Raw genomic sequence first — 20,192 nt, forward strand, 5'->3', positions numbered from 1 at the left:
TCCTAGGCTTAGTGTGGTCATAAAAAACAGTGCTAACTGACATGACTGATCTATCAAGAACAGCCCCCAATTACCACACAGGGAAAAGAAAAACATCAAATTACCAATTTCAAGTAAAATCAAAAAATGGAGCCCTCAGTAGTCAGATCTCCTTTGGAATGCATTGCTGCATTTAATACTTTATGAGCCTGAAGTAAACCAATTTCATTTTTTTAGAGCCCAGCTAATCTCATGGTATTACTGTGATTTAAAACATAATTTGTACCCTCCACTGGGGACCATTAAAGGATTGTTTAAATTAATATAGGAACTATGCTGTGGGAATTCAGATGAACGCCACAATGTTTTGCACTGCAGAAAACAAAATATCTAAAGCATAGTTTTTCTCTTTAGAATAAGTGTTTTTTTAGTATTATTACTCATTTTTTAGTATTATGTGACCTACCGTTTTTTGATTTAACAAAAAACAAATTATTTTCCATCCTTGGCTGCTGTTACCATTGTGTATTTAGAAAAAAGCATTTAACATCTGCTTAGGGCCCTTATTATTTGAACTAATACTTACATTACAGTTAATATTATTATATAAAAGGCATCATCTTTATGTTTGAGTATAACAAGTTTGAAAAGTTCAGACTCCCTGACTTCACAAACTAACCTGTTTTATACTTCAAGACACCCACTGCAAATGTCATATTGCTTCATAATAAGTACGGAATTAATAATACTACACAAACACAGCTCTTAAGCCAATTTTTACTATGGGTGAATTTAACACCCAGTCTCTTTCTACAGTAAAAAACTGCAGCTCTGACCTACAGGGAACAAAGTCTAGAAATAAAAGTGCTACCAGTGAAACTAAAAATTATATGAGGTTAAAGGACAGGTAGGTTTTAGCCTTTCTAAATTTAACAAGAGTTTGTTAAAAAAAATGCACCTTCCTTTATCATCTGCATATTTTCTGGCAAATAACTGACTCAAACTTCACTAGGACATTGGCATCATTTTATTTCCAATTATGATTAAAATTTTTATGTATCCAATAAATCATGAATACAGTAATTAACTTCCTTAAAGTAGGACTACTAAATTCATATCCAATATTGGCTTATACTTTCTGATGATATGTTTACACTGCATTATGACTGTGCAGTTAGTAAAAAGGTGTATAACCGGTTTTGAAACAGATGTGTAGGAATTTTCATGATTGTGTTTCATGGTTGTCTATCTCCATTGTTTATACTGAGAGGTACCATCAATAATTCCTAACATTTGCTAAAATAACATTTACTAAAGTTGTATTTAAAACTCACGACTTCCTAGGATATACATTAGATAGTCTCTCACAGCAGACTCCATTTTAACACCCTAGAGATCCATCAGAAGTTGCAGAAGTTACAAAATATACATATATTGGGCAAAGTGGAGGAATTTCTAATACTCCATTTAGACTGCATACAAAAATTATACTGAAAAGACCTATAAATTGTGTCCTGCTAAAACTCACATACTATAACTAGGACTATGTGCTTTTTACAACACTTTTTTAAAATTATTGCAATATAGTGGTGAAATACCAGAGGTCTGTGCCAGCACTAACATTCCAGCATTCTAAACAAACATTATACCTAAGCTAACTATTAAACTTATTAAAAATATCCATTTAATTATGAGGAGCAATTACAGCAGTGCACAGTAATTGACATTGTATCTAACAAAAACCTCACAAAGAGAATATTTACTTAATAGTGTGACCTTAGGTACTATATGTTATACACATACCTAAAAGTGTATAACACCTTTTACAATTTATCTTTGCAATGTTGATCTAGAAGTGAAAGGCAACAGGGAAAACATTTAAACGGCTCAGGCTAACAGTAGTAAGACATTGCCATTCATTAAAAAGCAAAGGGGGAAAAAAAAGAAGAAAGGTCAGTTTTGCCAAAATGAAGTCATGATCTGACAGAAGCACTTGTCTCTGTTAATATCCAGACAACCCTAGGCTACACAAATTTAACAATCATGCATTGATGGCAAGGTGCCTAATACAGAAATACTGTATTAGTAATACGTTTCATGATTTTTCTTGGTTTGAAGACCCAAATACTTGCAATATACAGATATTCATGCAATCAGCATGCATCCATTTTACCACAAGTGATGCAAAGCCTTAACCAGGGTTAGTTAATGCCTTATGCTCTTTCTTCCTGCTTAGTTGTGCTGTGTACTACATGTGTAAAAATAGTACTTTTCTGAAGTTTCTCTGAATAGCTCTTAAAAATATTAGAAAGAAGAAAAGATCATCATTTTTATCTGCAATTGAAGTAAAAGTCATTTGTTGTCTAATACTTCATGCCAGTGAATTGAATCCAATTAAAATACAAACAGCTGATAGAGGACATCCTTGGTGAGAGTCTCTGCTCAGTGTAAATCTTAGCCTGAACACAAGCTGTAGAACTATTGTACATCACGTCATAAAAGAATGAACAGAACCAAAATGTTCCAGCAATTGCTCAAAAGGTAGCTCAATTCTAAATGATCAGATGCGTTTTTTTTATCTAAAGGCAGTGCTGCCAACATACTATTTGGTGAAAAGCCTGGCCTATAGTGAAGAAAAAGCACCATATGTTGTCATGCTTTTGATCGTAATGCATTAAGTCACATTTGCATGTTAGAAAGAGCTTTCAGAAAAAGCTTAATGTCCAAATATACCAGCAAAAGTGGTTTACAGCTTGAGGGAAATAAAAGCTGATTTTTCATCTCTATGCAAATGGAAATGTCAATTTCCACTGAAAAAAACAAGAAAATTTCATATTAAAGGGCTAACTTGAACCTATACTGCCAGAAGTAGCTCTGGTGGAACACATCATGGCCAGATTTCTGCTTTTTCAAAGACTGGAACTTACACAACCATTTAAAAACCCCACCTGCTCAGCAGCCGGCTGGGAAAATTGCAGTGGTTTAGATGAGAAAATATGTCTTTAAAGACATGTTGACCTCTGCAGATTATTAGAGAGAATGGTATTATTGTCTAATTGCCTCAATACAAGCTACACACTTGTTTTAATTTGTGAGTGTGTAGTCTACTAGGTATTTCAGCTTGCTCGTAATAAATCTGCATTGTCTTCTATACTAGATAGTCATTTCGTCTTATATACTAGATATTTAACAGGTTTTTAAATTCATTTTTCACAGCTGTTAAATGTTTAGCCTTATTCTCTGTTTTACAGCCATTGAACTATAATGTCTAATTGAGAAATCTGTTCATTATAGATTTCCTATTCAAATTACAAGCAAAAAGCAATAGAAGAGTCCCTGGTGATGTATTTAGTGACTTCCCATAGAGAACAAGAGTTAATTTCAGAAGCATTATCTGTCTCCAGAAACTTCTTTCAAGTCTCTGTGATATATTTTAGGAAGATTTCATTCTGGTGTAGGAATCAGTAAAATGCAAGCATTTAGCACGACTAATTTCTTTGACTTTGTGAAATGCATAAAACAAATTGAGGTCAGATAATAAGAAAAATACAGCTGTGGAAATAATATATCACATCAAAAGGATATATAATCAAAAATATAAATCAAGCAAATCAAAAATATAATCAATACAAGAACATATTTTACACTTAGATGAGAATAAATACTGCACTACTGTTTTAATTTAAGACACATACATACATTTAATTATTGTGGAATGGTTTAAAGGCTTTTTAAGACGGTGGAAAGGGACAAAAGTACAGCTGAAAAGTATGAGTCATCCCCTATGATAAGAGCATTTTCAGGAAATTTTACTACTTTATGTCTTGATTTAGAAACTGAAAATCAAAAACATCTTGCACATAGAATGATAATAAATGCAGTTTAACATGGTTAATGTTTACCATTACTAGACAGAACATTTCCACAGTTCCCCATTATACAACCCATTATACAACCATTGATAATATTTATTTTCCTGTTAATTACAATAAAAATCCCTTACATGTTAGTCATTGCACAAGAATAAGCAATAACTTGGTTGAAACAGATGAACATCAGTAAATGGGTGGATGATGGGTATTGAAATAAAGTAAATTAGAATCTTCTAACTAAGTAAGAATATGAAACATGTTGTCTCTTTATGTAAATCACTGGGTGCAACCAGTGCACATTCCAAGATACAACACTGCAAACTGCCAAAGAATAGACAAAAGTACAGTTATTAAAGTAAATCTTAATCTCTTGGATGTGCATTACAAAGATAAAATCCACAATCCGTAAAAAGAAAAGGGTCCCACTGGTTCAGCTTCCTGGACTTCTGCAGGAGCTCTTGGCCAAAATCACATTATCCTGAGGAAGGGGTTGTAGAAGTTCCCGGTCATGGCCTTTCCATCTGTAATGCCCCGGCCATCTTTCAGCAGCCGATAGAGCAAGTACTAGCAAAGGTGCTGCTATCAGCCAACACTATCAGCTGAAACAGTCTCATGGTACAATCATGAGACTTCAACAAAGCCCTCCAAACCTAGAACTGGTGTGCCAGTGAATCTGGGATGCAGGACTAAAGCTCAATCCAAAGAAGTGCCACCCCCTTGAGAAGAAGAAACATTTCCTGGTACAGATGGGGAGTAACTGGGGGATCTCCACTGTCCTGAGAAGATCAGGGCAGTCCACCTCAGCACAGTGAAGGTTCTCAAGGCTTCCTACGAATTGCAACCTATTAATGAGGTTTGTTCAAGGGTTTGCAAAGGTGGCTGCCTCAGTGCAGTGCCTCATGAATAAGGAGGCCCCCATCATCTGGTCAGAAGAATGTGAGGAACCTCAAGAAGGCCAGTTCACCCAGATCCGCGTCCTGGTGCAAGAGGGACCTGATGGAGAACAGATAATTGCCTACTTCAGCTGGCTCTGAGCAGTTCTGACAGAAATGAATCTGTCATGTGCCAGGAGTTGTTGGCTCTAGTCTGGTTCCACCCCTACGTATATGGGAGGGCCTTCCTTGTTCGTTCTGATAATCCCTTACCACACTGGCTGCTGGAATTCAAGGAGAAAGAGGAATAGCTTGTTGGTTGTTCAGTATCCAGTGGTTGGTTGTCCAGTATCAAATCACAGTCAAGCATCTGGAGCTCATTACATCAACTTCTGCCCTATCCTGGGGCCTGTGTGAGAAAGTTGTCATCTTCAGGTTCACTGCAGACAGGAACCAGTGTCTGGGGAACGTCAGAGGAAAGACCCCGATCTGGAACAGAGATGGGTGCCACCACAAAACTGAGCCCTTGCTCCCCAATCCACAACAGGATGCTGTACTGCAGCTGGGCAGTGCCTGGCACTGGAGAGAGATGGTGGTCACAGATTGTTATAATCTGGTGTCCACATGGGATAATCTGAAGTGGCTGGAGGCTTATGCGCTGCCTGATCAAAGTGTACCCATAGTGATGGATTCCCAGTTGCCAGGAATGGTGGCAAGGTTCATAACGACCAGTAGCAAACTTTGAGTGCCACCTCTTCTGAGATGAGTGCCAAATGCTTGGAATTAAGAAAACCCAGACCACTGTGCATTATATGACATCTCAATAATCTCACATTGAAATATATGCACACTAAAATAAATTCTGTGCATGAGTGCCACACTAAGCTGTCATATATTGAAAAAAATATAAGAAAGAGAAAGAGTGTCTCACAGTTCTCAATGGTTTTGATTTAAATTTAGCAGTCATTAGCTCCCAAAAAAGAAAGTCAGAAATGTAAAAAGAAAGTAAAGAAAGTAAAGTCCCAGGAAAAAGCTATTATGGGCATGGGCCTCAGATATAGGCAGTTCCTCACAGAAAGAAATAATAAGGAAACAAAAAAGACACTGTTTCATCTAAAAGCAGTCCAGTTCAGACTAGTTCAAACTGTTGCATAATTTCTTTCTGCTGGAGAATCAAAAAGGTGAGACTGTCCATTGTATATAATTTTCAACCATCCTGGGTGAAACAAAATTGTGCTGTACAATTGGGCATAAATCTTAATGAAGACTAGGTGTTCAGAGAAAGCTAAAAAATCAAGAAAAAAGACAAAAGGAGTCCATTATGCTGTGGTGGAGAGCCTAATTTTCAACACACAGAGCTTTTTTTCTTTTTAGAATGGAACCATAATACAAATTGTGGGGTGTATTAATGAGGGGAGGGAGGAGGAATATAGGAGCTTATTTACCAGCTTTGTGGAGTGGCGCCATCTTAACCATCTCCAGCTAAACACCAGCAAGACTAAAGAAATTGTCATGGACTTTCGGAGGAAAAAGTCTCGACTGAGCCCTGTTTCCATCCAGGGTGAGGACACAGAGGTGGTGCAGTCCAACAAGTACTTAGGGGTACACCTGGATGATAAGATGGAGTGGACTGTTAACACTGACGCCCTGTACAAGAAAGGTCAGAGCTGACTATTTTCTTAGGAGGCTCAGGTCCTTTGGTGTGTGTGGAACACTGTTACACATTTTTTATGAATCAGTGGTGGCAGCGGCCATCTTGTGTGCTGGGGCAGCAGCATCATGTCAAGAGATGTAAACAGACTCAATAAACTCATCAAGAAGGCTGGCTCTGTGTTGGGGCTGAGCCTTGACCCCATGGAGGTAGTGGCAGAGAGAAGATTGTTGACCAAGCTCACAGCCATCAAGAACAATGCCTCTCATCCGCTACATGGGACTGTTATTAGACAGTGGAGCACTTTTAGCAACAGACTGCTCCAGCTACGGTGTTCAAGGGAACTTTTCCTTCCTCCCGGTGGCTGTCAGGGTGTGTAGCACTGCCCCAGGCTAGGACTGCTGCCCTTCATCTGCTCATCTATGGACAGCATGTTGCACTCATGTACTTTCTGGACACTGCATATACTGTATATACTGTGGTACTTTCAATATGTACAGTGCCTTGCGAAAGTATTCGGCCCCCTTGAACTTTTCAACCTTTTGCCACATTTCAGGCTTCAAACATAAAGATATTATTTTTTTATTTTATGTGAAGAATCACCAACAAGTGGGACACAATTGTGAAGTGGAACGAAATCTATTGGATTTTTGAAACTTTTTTAACTAATAAAAAAATGAAAAGTGGGGCGTGCAAAATTATTCGGCCCCCTTGCGTTAATACTTTGTAGAGCCACCTTTTGCTGCGATTACAGCTGCAAGTCGCTTGGGGTATGTCTCTATCAGTTTTGCACATCGAGAGACTGAAATTCTTGCCCATTCTTCCTTGCAAAACAGCTCGAGCTCAGTGAGGTTGGATGGAGAGCGTTTGTGAACAGCAGTTTTCAGCTCTTTCCACAGATTCTCGATTGGATTCAGGTCTGGACTTTGACTTGGCCATTCAAACACCTGGATACGTTTATTTGTGAACCATTCCTTTGTAGATTTTGCTGTATGTTTGGGATCATTGTCTTGTTGAAAGATAAATCTCCGTCCCAGTTTCAGGTCTTTTGCAGACTCCAACAGGTTTTCATCCAGAATGGTCCTGTATTTGGCTGCATCCATCTTCCCCTCAATTTTAACCATCTTCCCTGTCCCTGCTGAAGAAAAGCAGGCCCAAACCATGATGCTGCCACCACCATGTTTGACAGTGGGGATGGTGTGTTGAGGGTGATGAGCTGTGTTGCTTTTACGCCAAACATATCGTTTTGCATTGTGGCCAAAAAGTTCGATTTTGGTTTCATCTGACCAGAGCACCTTCTTCCACATGTTTGGGGTGTCTCCCAGGTGGCTTGTGGCAAACTTTAGACGAGACTTTTTATGGATATCTTTGAGAAATGGCTTTCTTCTTGCCACTCTTCCATAAAGGCCAGATTTGTGCAGTGTAAGACTGATTGTTGTCCTATGGACAGACTCTCCCACCTCAGCTGTAGTTCTCTGCAGTTCATCCAGAGTGATCATGGGCCTCTTGGCTGCATCTCTGATCAGTCTTCTCCTTGTCTGAGCTGAAAGTATAGAGGGACGGCCAGGTCTTGGTAGATTTGCAGTGGTCTGATACTCCTTCCATTTCAAGATGCTTGCACAGTGCTCCTTGGGATGTTTGAAGCTTGGGAAATCTTTTTGTATCCAAATCCGGCTTTAAACTTCTCCACAACAGTATTACGGACCTGCCTGGTGTGTTCCTTGGTCTTCATGATGCTCTCTGCGCTTTCAACAGAACCTTGAGACTATCACAGAGCAGGTGCATTTATACAGAGACTTGATTACACACAGGTGGATTCTATTTATCACCATCAGTCATTTAGGACAACATTGGATCATTCAGAGATCCTCGCTGAACTTCTGGAGTGACTTTGCTGCACTGAAAGTAAAGGGGCCGAATAATTTTGCACGCCCCACTTTTCATTTTTTTATTAGTTAAAAAAGTTTCAAAAATCCAATAGATTTCGTTCCACTTCACAATTGTGTCCCACTTGTTGGTGATTCTTCACATAAAATAAAAAAATTATATCTTTATGTTTGAAGCCTGAAATGTGGCAAAAGGTTGAAAAGTTCAAGGGGGCCAAATACTTTCGCAAGGCACTGTATATACCTAAGCGCATTTTGCACATATTTTATTGTTTTACAGTGACTTTTAGCATATTTTTCACACACCTAACTATTTATTTTATTTGGTATTGCTGTACTTATTTTAATTTTTAGTCTATTCTGTTTTTGCTTGTCTCGGGCTGGACTGCTGTAACACCTCAATTTCCCTTCAGGATCAATAAAGTCTTATCTATCTAAATACATCTTGTGAATTCTTTCAATATGAATGGTCTATCTAGAAACCATTTTACAAGTGCTTTAAAATTTGATCTAGACTCCTTAAAATAAAACAGCCCCACTGAGAGTCTCACAATCTAAAAGACAGAGAAACTTATATTCTGTAAATGCATTTTAATTACAAGGTAACCTGAATTCTCTTTATAAAGGTGTGTCAATTAAAAACGTTTGTGAGGAAATAGGTTAAGTATACACAGGGACAATTTAAAAGAACTTCAGCATTGTTCACATCTACAGAAATGGTTTTATTTTAAATTTTCTAATTAGGGTTGTAAAGAATACAATATTAAAACAGTTTCCTTCATGGTCATAAATTAAAAGATGGTGACCGTTATCTATCATTTAATTTAAAAAAACCTATTCCAAAACATAAACTTAGTCACAAAATATTTTTTCTAATAAAACTCCTAACACACGTTATGTGAACTGTAACTAAGGTTCTGACCAGACGTTAGATGGAAGTACCAGAACCCAGCTAGGACTAGGTTGCGCGTTCTTATTCGAGCTTTCAGAGGAACAGCTGCGATAAAGAATATGCTTTAACCAAAAAACTCATTACAAATTTATCAGATTTTAATTAAGAGTCTTTCCAGGGGAAAAACAAATACAACATTGCTGTACAACAACAGAAAAACTGCAGAAAACAAAAACATAGCTATTACTTTCCCCTTGAAGACAACATACTCTTTTGCACTGTGAAATATAACAGAAACATAAACTGATGATGAGACCAGACAACAAGCTTGTTTTGAGACCTCAAATATTACATTAATGAATGCTGAAAGTAACTGATTATAATGGGCCCATTAGTAAGGGGAAGCTACAGTAGCATGTTCCAGTCACAAGAAGTCTTTGAACCCACTGCCCACATACTGTACATGAAGAGTTCTGAAAGGCACCAGAAACTCTAATTGAACAGTGCATTACACTACTGAACGGGCAATGAACTACCTCATTTGCTTTAATGGTGTTAAAGGACATCTGTTTTTCCAATAATCTCTCCCCAACAATAAAAATCAAAAATCAAAACATACAAGGAACAGGAAAGTTAGTATTTGTATGATTTAACATTATAGGGCTCTTACAATACACAATGTCTTGCACTGTATTCACCCTAAAGTTTTCAACCTCTTCCAATGATGTCCCATCACGCATTCTGAATTACAAATGTATAAATATTTTTTTGTATAAGTGAAATGCAGAAGGCTCAAATTGAGCATGTTTGTGGGCAGAAGTTAGCAAAACTGCAAGGCAATTTTTAAAAAATGTGGGTTGAAAAATGGAAAAAATAAAACTTGCACACAATGCTTTAGGCACATGTTTCTCCATCAGAAAACCCAGAAAATTTTATATATTCTTCTGAGTATTGTGCAGTAATTAAGAAGTAGGTGGATACATTAGAACTAATATACAGCTCAGAGAAGATGTTATCATGGGGAGAACAGCCTCTCAACTTAGGACATTTGATAAGATTTTGATGAATGCCTAATGTGAAGTGTTCTGTAAGACAAAACGCAGCTGAAATAGGTTATAATACAATACAGTCATTTATTCTATAAAATGCTTTCTGTAGCTTTACGGATATCATATACGAGTATGCACAATTTGTTTGGATATAATTTGGCTATTCAACAAAAAATGAGGGGTTAAAATGTTTATTCTTCATTACTTCAGGTAAAACTACAACTTTGTGTTGGTTTAAAATGATACTTTAACATTTTTCTTTTTACACAAATGGTTAAAATGCTTTTAGAATCGTTCATGTTTCCCTTCTCCTCCACTCTTCCTTGTTTCTCTGGCATATTCTACCATCACCTGCTCTTAAACTGTTGTACAGATCCAGCCATTCAAAATGAGCGAGGTACGCTGTGTTAAAATGCGGGGGACGTAATGCAACACACCGCCTCATAACGCATGTTCTTTGAAATGGGATCATAGTATCAAGTAGTACCTTGTTAAAGCGCTAGGTGGAGCTAATAAAGCTTAACATCTCATGTACAGCATTTGAGCTGTCACCAGAAAACGCCCGGTTTCGAATCCCAATCACTGCTGAGGGACAATCTTTTTCCAATTAAGAATTGAATAGTATAATGTTTAGACTTTTAATAATTTTAAACTGTGTATTACAGCATGTCAAACATTAAACATTACAAAGTCGGTATATTTTATAAAAGCAAGATTGCCCAGTTGGACAAAAGTACACAACCTTCCACCTTCATCATAAATAATTTGGTTATGCATATTTTATGCATCAAAGTCTTCAACTTGGTAACTTACAGTGGGTTCTGGTTTTAACATGCTTGTACTAACATTATTTAGCTTATATTCTGTACTTCATAAAAACTTGTCCTTATAGTGGTCATGAGCACTGTAATGTATCGAGCTGCACCTAGGCAGTTCAAAAAGCAATCAGAGCATTACTTTCGCTTTGTTTCTCATATAGCCAAATGCATAAAGATACTTAGCACAGCTTGAGCTTTCGATAGTGTGCAGTGCGAACTGCACTAACCGCATCTGCATTTATCACTTTGTTTTTAAAATTAAACAATGTAAATCGTTATCTTTGTCTTCTAATTCCCTTAATTAAGTTTAAGCACAGCTTTCTCACCATTTACTGTTGATTTATCTTTCATACCATTGTTAAACAAAGCGGGAGCATATTGTACTTCCTAATTGCATCACACATGGAAAGATTAGGTTGTAATCGTTTTGTTTTTTTTATACATTTTAGCAAAGTGACATCTATACAAATAAAGTTTTATTTATTTAATGCCACTTGATAGTTATATTAATATGGAATCATGTAACTAAGCAGCTAAAATATCACAGGTGGACATTTTGGAAACATTTTGACATTTTTTTAAAAACTTTTACTGTCCTTGTAGTGGTAATGGACAAAGCACTGCACCCAATGGTTCAAAACGTGATCAGAGTATTACTTTCAGTTTGTTTCTTATATAGTGAATACATAGAAACAGTCCACTATTACAGCTATACAGTTTGTTACAGCTATACAGCTTGTTGTTGGCTCTGGCGTGAACTTGTGTATCTGGATAAATTAAGGGATGGTTTTGTGATTAAGGATTTCTTTGCGAAAATCTTTAAGTTAAACAAAAGAGGGAAGAAGGGTTATTTTTATAATTGGCACTCCGAGATTCTGACTGATTTAATTCCCTTCATTTAGCTGAAATTAATAAAGAAATCATGCAGTAGTTATATGTATTGGAAGGCACTCTGTTTTATTAACAGACACTCCGACTCAAACCTGTGTCGTACAGTGATATAGACATGGGTAATGTCATCCCCATTAAACAATGTGCTTATCGCGCAAATCCTGCTAAACTAGAAGCATTGCAGAAGGCGATAAACTGTACATTATTTACTGGAGTTTATTGATACCAAACACTGATTACAGGTCACGGTTCTGTACAGATTTCTGAAAAGTGAACGCTGAAACCAGACATCTGACAACCATAGTCAAGGACTGATGCGCTGTTCCCTTTTGTAACAGGGTTACTCCCTAGAAATTAGACACAAGAAGAGTATTATTGGACAATGTTGTGTGGCTCTGGCGGAATTTCTCTGTAAACTGAAGAGTTATGGAGGAGACACGTTGTGTATCGCCTCTTTTTATACTTGTAAGAACAATGTTAATGCGACACGGAAGATATTATTAATAACCTTTTAAATCTGAAGGTGTTAACACTTCCCAATTGCTTTATCAGTCTGTCTGTGGGGGAAGGGGGGAGCTCTCCTTGGCAGCTGACACTCCTCCATACGCTTAAGTTAAATAAAAACGCCAATGTAAATGTCATATTTACAATTTGTTGAAAATAAAAATGGCTCTAAAGTTCTCTAAAGCTTTCTCAGTCAAGAATGAGAATTCACGTAGGGAGCTGTGTAAGCATGCGTAGGCTGCAAAAGATCAGCTAAAGAGGGAAGAAAACGCTTTCAGAGAAAACAATGTTTCAGGTTTGAAGAATACAGATCCCCAATTCAATTGTAGCCTAAAAGTTTCCCCACACACCCTACTCCACTGCGATTGGAATATACACAGACAGAGCACTGAAAGCTTTATAGTAGATGATCAGGTGTTGTCACAGATGTAGGGATAGTACGTAATTCTGGCTTTCTGAACTCACACCTGGGATTCGATTAATTCAAAATAAAGTTTTTTTTAACATTTCTGAAATTAATGACAAGCCCTATCAGCTTTTTCCCTTCCCTCTGGTGCGAGATGATAACACATTGACTGGCACAAAACATTCCCTCCCATTTTTAATCATTCTGGGTCCGAATCAAAGTGCGTGAGAGAGAGTAGAAAGAGACACAGAAAAAAGTGTATCCTGTCTTAATTTCAAATTATATTTTACCTTCATTTGTTTACCTTATACGTTTGTATGTTACTTATTTTCTGATTGTCAGATTCAATGTATATTTGAACAAATTCTTGTAAACTAATGTTTTTACAAGACATGGAAGAAGTGCAACAAATTATTACATTGCGAATTTTAATATTGTTGGTTACTAATAGTTTATGCTAACACCTGACTTGTTATTTACTTGTTTAGATGTAAATAAAATATTGAACTAAGTGTGACATTCAGAAAAAAACAATCGCGAATAGTCTGTGGTATTTGTGTAGATGAAACGTTTCTAAATGTTTTTAAAAAACAGAAGCTGTAGAACAGTCTTTACGGTTAGTGGACGGTGTGCTATTTTGTCAGCAACCTGCTGATCTGCTTAACACCTGTAGAAAACATGATTTTATTTCTGTATGAAAGTGTTTAAAATGTTTAAGAAGTCAAAAGAACTTACAGCTTACACAAAGACTCTAAGCTGATCGCGCAGAAGAAAAACTACCCATTTTTTGTGCATAAAAATTGTTTTTAACTGATTTATATATATATAAGTCTTTTCATGTTAATTTAAGTGTCCTTCTTTCAGTTGGATTGCATGATTAGCATGAAACAACTGGGGTTTATTGTTATGATTTCTCTATTATTATCGAATCCCTCAACTCGTTCAATATTTTGACATGTTCCTTTTAACTCGGAGTTTGTAATATCGGGCGCTCTGAACGAGTTAACCTTTGATGCAGTACAAATAAATGTATTTCCCATAAGCTATACTGTTGTGGCTTTAAAACTATACAACATCGCACTGTTTGCACGTGGAACTGTTTAAAAAGTACAGTAAGGAAAAACGAGTGTTAAGAAAAAACAGGACATTTGATTGCTGGTTGCCTTATGGTAAACAGCAACAATGGCAACAGAGCATGCTACTCAAAATTCCTTTCCATCCCCCAGAACTGACAAAACTGTCTATTCTACATAACATTACACAGCGAGGTGTTAACACTCCTATCCCTTGTGAGAAGTACGGAGATGTGTTAACATAAAGTGGCTGCAATGGAATATACTAGTAGGTAAAAATTAATTCCTTAACTGTGACTTCGTAAAGTCAGTCCTGTAACCCTATCTGTAGATGGCCCTGTACTTTAGCTTCAATTAAAATTGAAAAACCTTGGGGTTATATTCGATTCTGGCTTAACATTCGACCCACATGTACAGCATACTGTCAAAACATCTTTTTTTCACGTTAGAAATATCGCAAGACTACACCCTATGCTATCATTAACTGTGGCTGAAAAGCTGATCAACATATTTGTATTCTCTCGAATTGACTACTGCAATGCTCTACTCCCTGGGGTATCTAAATCTACTCTGAACAAACTGCAATATGTCCAAAATTCAGCAGCCAGAATTCTGACCAGGTCAAGTGCAAGTGTTCACATTACTCCTATCCTGGAGTCCTTGCACTGGCTTCCGGTCAAATTCCGCGTAGACTTTAAAATCCTCATGCTCACCTATAAGGCTTTACATGGCTTGGCACCTCAATACCTGGCTGAACTTTTATCGCCCTACTCCCCACCTCGCAACCTCCGCTCTTCAAATTCTGCCCTCCTTACTGTCCCCCAAGCCCGTCTACATTGTATGGGCGACAGGGCCTTCTCCTGCTATGCCCCCAAGCTCTGGAACTCTTTGCCCAAGGATATCCGACAGTCACCTTCTCTAAACTCCTTCAAATCCAGACTCAAAACCTTCTTCTTCAGAAAAGCCTTTACTTAACTGGTTCCATTCTTCACCCCTCTGCTCTCCTTAGTACCACCTTCCACGGTCTCCTCTATTGTTATTGTTGTAATTGTAATTGTGTCTTATCTTGTGAAATCTTCCTATTTATTGTTGTAGTCTTCTTATTTATTGTTATTGTCATCCTGTAAAGCGCTTTGAGAAGCCACCTTTAAAGGCACTATATAAAATAAAGTTTATTATTATTATTATTATTATTATTATTATTATTATTATTATTATAATAATTCCAAACTGGAAAGAAAAGACACAACGTGTCTCCTCTATAAATCTTCAGTTTACAGACCGTCCAAGGTCATTTAGTAATAATACCTTCTGTATTGCGTTAAAATTGTAACGTTTTTTACAAGTGTAAATCCACCTATTTTCTAGCCACTTTATCCTGGACAGGTAACAGTTTCACCAATACTATTTGGTAACATTTTTTACGATTTTGTAAGACTTCAGAATGCTTTGACTGATGCTTAAAAATGTAACAATGCGTACTGTGGTAAGAACACAGAACATCTTTCCGCCTGTGAAAATATTTGCATATGTAGTTTATTCTTATCTGCGTGAAAACAGGAAATACAGAGGGAGTTTCAGAAATTAAACAAAGGTCTGGAATACCCCTTCTCAAAAATAGATGTTTAATAAATTGAAGGTGGTGACAACAGTGACAAATCACCCCAAACAAAATACAATTTTAAAATACAAGCAGTTTAAAATTATTAGTTGTTATTAATAAATCACTTAACATCGGACATGTTGTGATATTTAGAAATACAAAAAAAATCTATATATTGTCCTATATATTTAATATTTAATAGAAAGTTCAGGCTGGGAGCTGGGTTCGAACCCCCGCATGCTCCAGCATGCGAGTCATACACTAAAGTCATTACACCAACACACCACTTGACAACTTAAGTTATAGCTGAAAAGGGCAGGCAAAATGTTTCCAAGTAATCGTGGGTGAATTAGTCAAATTGATAATGATAATAATGTAATAATGATAATGTTGCTTTATTAGCCATATACAATTTCTTGCATTAGGAATTTGTCTTTTCGCATACCCCAGCTTGCTCTCCATGAGAAACACAGACACACAGACAGGGAGAGAAGCTTGGGGTCAGAGCACAGGTTCAGCCATTGTACAGCGCCCCTGGAGCAGTTGGGGTTAAGGGCCTTGCTCAGGGCCCAACGAAGTAAGATTCCTCTGCTGGCTGTGGGATTTGAACCGGCATCCTTCCAGTCACAGACACAGATCCTTAGCCACAGAGCCACTGCTCAGCACCATTCAGATTCAGATGTTTACAAAGAAAGTGGACTACGGTAATAATTTGAGCTATATGAAAATAAAGAAATCCTTAAATATCACTATTAATTTCTTTAGAAACGTGATTTCATATTATATTCCCTATAAATCAAATTCTAAAAATAATGTTTTTTTTACTACAATAACTAAAGCAAGTATTCATAGAAAAGCTTTAAACATTGTAATGTTTTATAAAGCATATAAACTTAATATAGTTAGATGGAGAACACAAAATATTTTCCAAAATAACCACAGTAAGAATGAAAGACTTTGAATGTTTATGAAGAAAGTGGAATACTGGTGTATATTTTTTATTTAAACTACTAATACCAGCCACATACAGCTTACATAATATGTTAATATTCCTAAATTAATGTAATTTATGACGTTCAGAGACGTTATGCTCCCGTTATTTTTGTGCTCAGCTACCAAAATGTCCCTTTAGTTGTAAAATTCCATATTAATATCCAGTATTAAGCGGATTTAAACATGCACAGTTAGAGATTAAATGAAGCAATCGTTTCACTAACAACCAACTACGAGTGCCACCTGTCAGTTTTGGCCAGCCAGTCACATACTGCGGTATAACACGCGGTATAGTACGGGGTTTTACCGTGCATTGTGAATGGCTGCATCTGTAGGTCAACCTTCTTTCTGCTTCTTCTAGTTTATTTAAGCTTTATCATAGACCTTCCTTACTTCTAACTTTAAATAGAAAAAAACGGTTACAATAATCCTTGATTTTTAGTTAAACAGAAAAAAAGTTCATGTTTTCTTCACCTCACTGTACCCATTTTCCCTTATAATGACAAAGGCTTCCATATGAAGTTACATCATTTTAGGGCAATTTACTTTAGTTTTTCTGTTTTTTATTTACTTAATATTGCTAGCACATTAAAACACTTTTATTATAAAACAACATATTCTCTGGGGAACACTGGGTGTAAAGTGATTTTCTGGTATAATAGAAAACAATTTATGATTTAAAATGTAATGTTACAGTACCAAGTAATCTGTGTAGAGCATAGATTTATTAATGAAACAGAAGTACTGGAATCCATTTATTTTTCTTTGTGTAATAAGTGTAAGCTAAATACTTCATCATTCAAAGTAACGCAAAAATGCACATTTTATTTCGCAACTGTTGCAGCTCTAATGATCATTTCAAATGTCATTGATGTATATGCTTTTACCAATATGCACGTGGAGGCAAAAGAATTGATATTCTCCAAGTGCAACAGTCCCATTCAATAACTATTTTTAAAACAGTGCAGTTATCTTTAATGAACCACACACTCATTCCAGCAATTGGTACATATTTCTAAGACTGATCTAACTTACAACACGAAGCGGAAATATGTATTTCAGCACTTCTACAGATGTCAACAGGTGTAGAAATATTCTCGCTCTATATACTAATGTTACTCATTGGTAAACTGCTGGGATTTGATAATGCAGCTGAACACAGGGGCTAAAGCCACCATTCAGAAATGTGAGGTAAATTACTTAGCTGTTTGACTTTACATTAGTGCCTGCTTCCATGTTTGGAGATGATAAGAGTTTCAAGGTACTGAATGAGGTCTGTCTATTGTGGCATCCCAAAGGGCTCTGGTGTGCCTACATAAGCACTTTAAAGGAGAAGTAGGACAACAGCATTTCCTTATATGTACACTTTCGTGATTTACACACTGCATAAAACATATATGTTTCAGTTTTCCTTTGTTCGGTTTTTATTTTTTTGTAATACTATCTGCATAATTCTCTGCAGCTTCAACCTGTGCTCTGTGGGTGTGGGAATAGTCTAAAGAAGTAGTCTAGTAGTCCCTTACAAATAGTTAAGGGGCATGTGATTTAGTTTTCCCTTCAATAAGATTTTAAAAAAAATCTTTTTAATGTATTCCAAATTAAATGCATGGAAGGCACAGTGAGAACACAGTACACTAGAACAGAATTTCCAAACATCACATAGGGAAATACAATATACAATCAAGCACTTTATAACTGACAATGAAGAGGTACTACAATGCTCAGTTGTACACTTAATAGAGCTGCAATGAATACGGAATGTGAAAATGTAGAGAAATATGATGTAAAGACTGAACAAGTTGCAGCGCTTTTTCTAAGGACAAATGATTCTGAGACTCCAGGAGACGGAAACATTTGGTTTCAGAGGACAGAAGCTAAAGAAATTGCCTGCACTGATTGAAAGAACTTCTTTTCAAAACTCCCTGCTCACAGTCTTTCTAATTATCTTTTTCTTTCACAGAGCTATGGCATGTTCATGGAAATTCTTAAGTGACTCTTTCAGAATAATTGCATTTATCAATACAAAATTGAGGGGAAACAAAACAGACCCATCAGAAAAATGATAAAAATCTTGTTTCAATAATGTAGAAAATGTGAACAAAACTTTTGAGCGTGAGAATATTCTGAAGGTTCTGGCTGTCCCAGACTAAGAGTTAAAGGATGTGAGATTAATTTTCCTTTTAAAATCTAAAAAGCTTTTCATGATGACTCTCAATCTCTCACGTTTTTCTGCTCAGTAATGTAAAATGTGCCACTGATAATAATGAGATTTAAAATGACACACAAAACACATTCTTTTCTCGTTCAAGATCAAAGTACAGTGTCCTTTTCACACCAGCTCAACCAGGAAAGAATTTGTTTTGCTTAACCACCTTAGGTTATGATAAATACAATCACATGGAGGTGATTTTTGTGGGTGAACTGAGCACAAGAATGGTAGTCATGTTGTTTTTATTTAGAAAAACCCTATAAAAAACTTCTGCTTGAAGAAAAAGAGTGAGCTTGACCAGAAAAAGTTCAACTCTGACACAAGCATCACATGCCTTGTTCAACTCATAATGAATAGGACATTCAAGAAAAATTGAGCCCTTAACTCATTTCAGGAAAGCTGTACAAAGAAGGATAAGTGGAAAGTTTTATGTACATTTAAATCAACTATTTACCCATAAGGGATGTAGCCAAGGTCCAAATGTAAATACTGCTACAAAATTTTAAGGAACAGTCATCCAGAGTTTGTGACACACGTGTAATTTCAAGTCTCCACATGAGTCATTAACTTTCCCCAAAATGTAATTTCCAATGTTTTCACAAAATTACACCATGAAAAAATGGATATAATGGGATTAGAGGATTCCAAGACCTAGATTACAAGAATGAAGCAACAAAAATGGTATCGATTTATTTTGGGTTCTCGTGGATTTCTGAAGTTGAATTTGCCATGCGTTCGGATGTTGCTTTTAACCAATTCATCACACCCATCCATCCTCTAACTGCCTCATCCAATTCAGGGTTGCAAGGGATCCTGACAAGCAATGGGTGCAAGGCAGGGTACTCTCTGGATGGGATGCCAGTTAAATTCAGATACATTTGCATTTAATAGCTATAAATAGTAAAATAGTTATAAAAAACTGCTTATTACACTTAGTAAATCATTAAATTTCCTTGTTGGAGATGGAGAGTATAGAATTTTATATAATTCCTATAAAAAACGACTAAGTTACAATTTGATATCAATTTAACGCGATTAAAAGCATTTGACGAAATACAAATCACATGTTGAAAGCACTTTATTGGAGTACTTCAAGGGGTTGACTGTAGAAAACAGCCAGAACCTCTACATATCATGGCTAGTGCGCTGCATTTTTTCAACAGGAAGAGTCAACCAGACCAGCGTCACATGAGTAAGGAAGACAGTTTCAATTATCTAACTGCAGTTAGTGTAAACTGTGCACAGACATACTGTAATATGAATCAGCACTGTTTAAAATCATGCTCAAGTTCGAGACGAGAAAGGCACGTCAAAACATCTCATGTGACTTCTCCTACAACTTGGTTAAACAGCAGTGATCAAGCTAATTATGATGCAGTACAAAGCAGCTTGTTAATAGTTCTCCGCCACTTAGAAGCGTGATATAAGAGAGGAAAACCTGACACCTAGCCTTTACCTTCACCGTCTGAACAAAACTAAATTACAGATTTTGCA

The 20,192-nt window shown here is 36.6% G+C and overlaps 1 protein-coding gene across 1 annotated transcript in view; it reads right to left on the bottom strand.

The window, feature by feature from the left end:
- wash1 (WAS protein family homolog 1) overlaps positions 1–20,192 on the bottom strand; it is a 72,984-nt gene that overhangs the window by 52,130 nt on the left and 662 nt on the right. The gene's annotated exons all lie outside the window — the stretch shown is intronic.

Source organism: Lepisosteus oculatus, chromosome 7, assembly GCF_040954835.1.
Source record: "Lepisosteus oculatus isolate fLepOcu1 chromosome 7, fLepOcu1.hap2, whole genome shotgun sequence".
NCBI lineage: Eukaryota > Metazoa > Chordata > Actinopteri > Semionotiformes > Lepisosteidae > Lepisosteus > Lepisosteus oculatus.